Genomic DNA, 4742 nt, shown 5'->3' with positions numbered 1-4742 from the left:
CTGATACTGTAAGGGGCTATGGCCCAGATTAATATTGATATGGGCTAAGGCCCAGTTAACTCTGATTTCTGAATAGGGCTTAGGCCCAGTAGAGCTTGAATTGATTTAGGCTCTAGTTAGGTTTACTTTACACACTGAGTTTTCCAAACTCAGTCTCTTTTTCCCATCTTTGCAGGTGAGCCTTACATCGGTGGACTTGGAGCTGGAGGGATTTAGAGTGGCCATGTGGACTGTTTAATTATTTCCTTTATTAGATTCATCCTCTTCATCAAATTAAAATAAGTGTTTATACTAAAAACATAAAGGATCATCCTCTTCATCAGATTCATCCCTCGATCTTCTCTTTGTTTGCATTTTGGGTGGTTGATTCATCTTCCCATAACTAAAATTGATATCTTTCAACATGAACAATATTTCAAATCCAATGGTCTGCTCAGGAGCTTCTCTAAACTCTTCAGTATTGTCAAATAGAGTCCTCTAAAATCTAAATCTATGATTTCCATCTAACCACCGACGATGCCCCATATAAGAGAACTTTTTCCCTTTATATAACCACTTCAAACATGTTTGCGTAGCACAACAAGGACAAGCATAACGTCTTTTGGTACTCTAACCAGATAAATTGGCATAAGCTGGGAAATCATTAATAGTCTACAACAAAGCTGTACGTAAATAAAACTTCTCCTTTCTCAATACATCATATGTCTCAACACCCGTCCATAACTGTTTTAACTCTTCAATAAGTGGCTGCAAATAAATCTCAATATTATTTCCGGGACCTTTCTCTCCAGGGATAATCATAGATAAGATAAAATAAGATTGCTTCATGCAAATTCATGGAGGTAAATTGTAAGGAACAAGTACTACAGGCCAAGTACTGTACGAAGTGCTCATGATTTTATAAGGATTAAATCCATCAGATGCTAGCCCAAGCCTCAAACTCCGAGGATCGCTTGCAAAGCTTGGAAATTTACTGTCAAATTATTTCCATGTTAAAGAATCCGTAGGATGCCTTAATAATCCATCATCAGTTCATTGATCATGATGCCACGTCATAGACTCGGTTATCTTTGATGACATGAAAAGCCTTTGAAGCCTTGGTATTGGCAGAAAATATCGAAAAATCTTAATTGGCTTCTTTCTTGACTGTGCCTCATATTCATGCTCATTCACATCTTCTGTATTTCTATTCATCCAATGAGATTTACCACAAACATGACAAGACTGTTGGTTTTTCTGATCACCCCAATACAACATGCAATCATTTGGTCAACTATGAATTTTGTTGTACCCAGGGGCTAAATCTTTTATCAGTTTCTTCATATTTTTACATGAATAAGGGATTTTGCAAACAAAAACATATCTCTCAAAAACTCTAACAGCATTTTCAAAGAGTTTTTGGTCTACCCTCCCAAACAATTTATGTGAAAAAGATGAATATAGAAGGACATTTTTGAAAATTTTGATCCTTTATAAAGTTCTTCATTCATTTCATTAAGTAACCTGGGAAAATAAGTGGGTGAATGACACGGGCGTGTCGCACGCCCGTGTTAAATTCTCAGTTTCAACCACGATTTCAAGGCACGGTCGCGTCTCACGCTCGTGTTGTTTTGGCAGTTTCACCCACGGCCATGTCGCATTACCGTCGCAACTTATCTCATCCCATGTTGGGGAAAAACTTTTTCCCTATTTTTACACGACCGTATCGCACGGTCGTGTCTCCTCCTGTAGTGTGAACACGGCCTAAGGCATGCCCGTGTGCTTAGCCATGTGGATAGGAAAACCCTGTGTTTCAAGACTCAGTTAGTAGGTTAGATATGAAAAATGAGAATTCAAATAAATCATTACTGTTAGTGCTTGGGCTGCCTCTCGAGAAGCTCTTATTTGTAGTCTAAGCTCGACTTACCTTTGTGGTGCATGGTCATGGTGGTGCGAGGAGTTTACACTCCTCATCCCTGCTATCAATTTTATCAAATAAGGTTTAAGACGAGTACTGCTTACCTTAAAAGTGTCGAATTTGGGATGAATTACCTCGACTGTACCATATGGGAAAATACTGAGTACCAAGAGAGGAATTTCTTCATTAGGTTCAGAAGTGGCAATGCGAGGGTCTGCTGCATCTAGTAGTACTTTGTCTCCAACCTTAAGTTGATTTGGTGCGTCATTGAGCTCGTCATGGCGTGGTTTTAGTTTATCATGTGTCCTCGGTCTATGTGTCTGCCATTCATCCAGTTCTTTGATTTGTAGCCTTCGTTCTTTATAGATAGGTCCTTTGTTGTTGTTTAAACACGGCTCATATGCGTTCTTCGAAACTATTTCCTGCACAGAGGGTTTCACCATATGATCAGTACTAGTAGAATGATTTATACAACCACCTTTAATTTTTGATGTGTTACTTGAATTACGAGCTTGAAGGGTGATTGTTTCGTCTCCCACAAGAAGTGTGAGCTCATCTGTACCAACATCAATAATGGTTCTCGCAGTTGCTAAAAAGGGTCGTCCTGAAATCAAAGGTGCGTTACTATCCTCTTCCATGTCTAGAACTACAAAGTCTACTAGGTATATAAATTTATCGATCTTAACAAGAACATCTTCAATGATACCCCTAGGAAATCTAATGGTTTTACCAGCCAATTGAATGCTCATCCTAGTTTATTTGGGTTTCCCAAGACCTAGCAGTTTAAACATTTTATAAGGCATAACATTAATGCTTGCCCCTAAGTCAGCCAATGCATTATGAACATCTAAACTACCAACTAAACAAGGAATCGTAAAACTCCCTGGATCTTTCAATTTGTTGGGTAGCTTATTCTGTAGAATGGCTGAGCAAACTGCATTCAACTCCACATGCGACCCTCATCCAACTTTCGTTTGTTTGCTAGAAGCTCCTTTAAGAATTTGACTGCGTTTGGCATCTACGAGAGAGCTTCGATAAACGGTAAGTTAACATGTAATTTCTTTAATAGTTTAAGGAATTTACCAAATTGTTCATTTGTACGGTCTTTCCTTGTCGCATTGGGGTATGACACCCGTGGTTTGTACTCCTTACTTATTTTTTTTGCTCACTGTGGACTACCTCACCTTTATCTTGACTTACCACAATGCCTTGCCTTGGTTCTGATGCAGGCTCAACTAACTCTTCTTTGTCATGAGTGGTAATCACATTGAGTTGTTCCCTTGGGTTAGATTCCGAGTTACTCGGTAAACTACCTTGTGGTCATTTAGAAACCAGATTGGTGATTGGCCTATCTGAGTTTCGAGCCCTTAGATTGACGCTTGTTGATTCTTAAGGGCTATCTCGGTATTCTAGAAACGAGTTTTTAACATCGAGATGAATTTTGTTAGCATCTCCTCAAGGTTCAGCTTTTTCTCTTATTGGTAGGGTGGTTGTTGGAAGCGTAGAGGTGGTGGTCTCTGATTCCCTTGGCCTCCCCATGAGAAATTTGGGTGGTTCCTCCAACCTGCATTGTAAGTATTACTATAAGGATTATTTTGAGATCGAGAATTATTACCCATGTAATTTAACTACTCGTTCTCCATGTTATGGCCATAGGGTGGGTATTCTGAATTGCTTGATCCACCTCCACTTGCTTCACACTGCATTACTGGGTGAACCTGTGAAGAACTAAGAAAACCATCAATTTTCTTATTCAAGAGTTCTACCTGATTAGGGAGCATGGTGACCGAATCGACATTATAAATGTCAGTTGCTTTTGTTGGCTTTGTCCTCATGACTTGCTACTGATAATTATTCAGTGACATCTCTTCTATAAATTCATAAGCATCTTCAGGTGTTTTATTATTGATGGTCCCGCCAGCGGCTGCGTCGATCATCTATCAAGTCGAAGGATTCAGGCCATTATGAAATGTTTGAACCTGTAGCCAAAGTGGTAACCCATGGTGAGGGAACCTTCTCAAAAGGTCATTGTATCTCTCCCATGCATCGTAGAGTGTTTCTAAATCCATTTGCACAAAGGAAGAAATGTCATTCCTTAACTTAGCCGTTTTAGCCGGCGAAAAATATTTAAGTAAAAACTTTTCGGTCATTTGTTCCCAAGTAGTGATTGACCCTCGTGGTAACGAGTTCAACCATTGTTTAGCCTTATTCCTCAACAAAAAAGGGAATAACTGAAGGCAAATGGCATCATTATAAACGCCATTGATTTTAAAAGTGTTGCAAAACTCTAAGAAATTTGCCAAGTGAGCGTTGGGATCCTCATCCTGCAAACCATCAAACTGAACAAACTGTTGGATCATTTGAATTGTGTTTGGTTTCAGTTCAAAATTATTTGCAGCAACAGCAGGCCTAACTATGCTTGATTCAGTTCCTGTTAAAGAAGGTTTAGCATAATCATACATAGTGTGTGAAGCAGGATTCTGATTTACTGGATCAGCAGCAATCGCAAGAGCTAGCAGATTTTCTTAGTTTTTAACTATCTCCTCGGTTGTGGTAGAAGTATCGTCCTCTTGCTCTTCCTCTGTGTATCGTAAGTTTTTCCTTATTTCTCTTCAGTTTCTATGAACTGTTTGATCGATCTCACTATGAAACAGTAATGGTCCTAATGGGTTTTTTCTGGTCATAAACTAGAAAAACCTGTCACAAGAGAATAAATGAAGAATTAGAAAATAAAATAAAATTTTAAATTGCAATAAAAGTAAAATGGCTAAAGCAATAAAAATCGAGTGTTCCTAATATCCTAGTTCCCTAGAAACGGCGCCAAAAACTTGATACGTGATATTCG

The 4742-nt window shown here is 38.8% G+C and overlaps 1 non-coding gene across 1 annotated transcript; it reads left to right on the top strand.

Moving 5' to 3' along the window:
* The first annotated feature begins 3892 nt into the window (after nt 1-3892).
* On the top strand, nt 3893-3999 carry LOC128290001 (small nucleolar RNA R71). Its single transcript, XR_008279641.1, has one exon. It is a non-coding gene; the product is annotated as a small nucleolar RNA R71 (small nucleolar RNA).
* The last annotated feature ends 743 nt before the right edge of the window (nt 4000-4742 follow it).

The sequence above is a fragment of the Gossypium arboreum genome, chromosome 2 (assembly GCF_025698485.1).
Source record: "Gossypium arboreum isolate Shixiya-1 chromosome 2, ASM2569848v2, whole genome shotgun sequence".
NCBI classification, from domain to species: domain Eukaryota; kingdom Viridiplantae; phylum Streptophyta; class Magnoliopsida; order Malvales; family Malvaceae; genus Gossypium; species Gossypium arboreum.
Note: the sequence above shows the minus strand (reverse complement) of the source record. Positions and strands in the feature narration are given on the sequence as shown.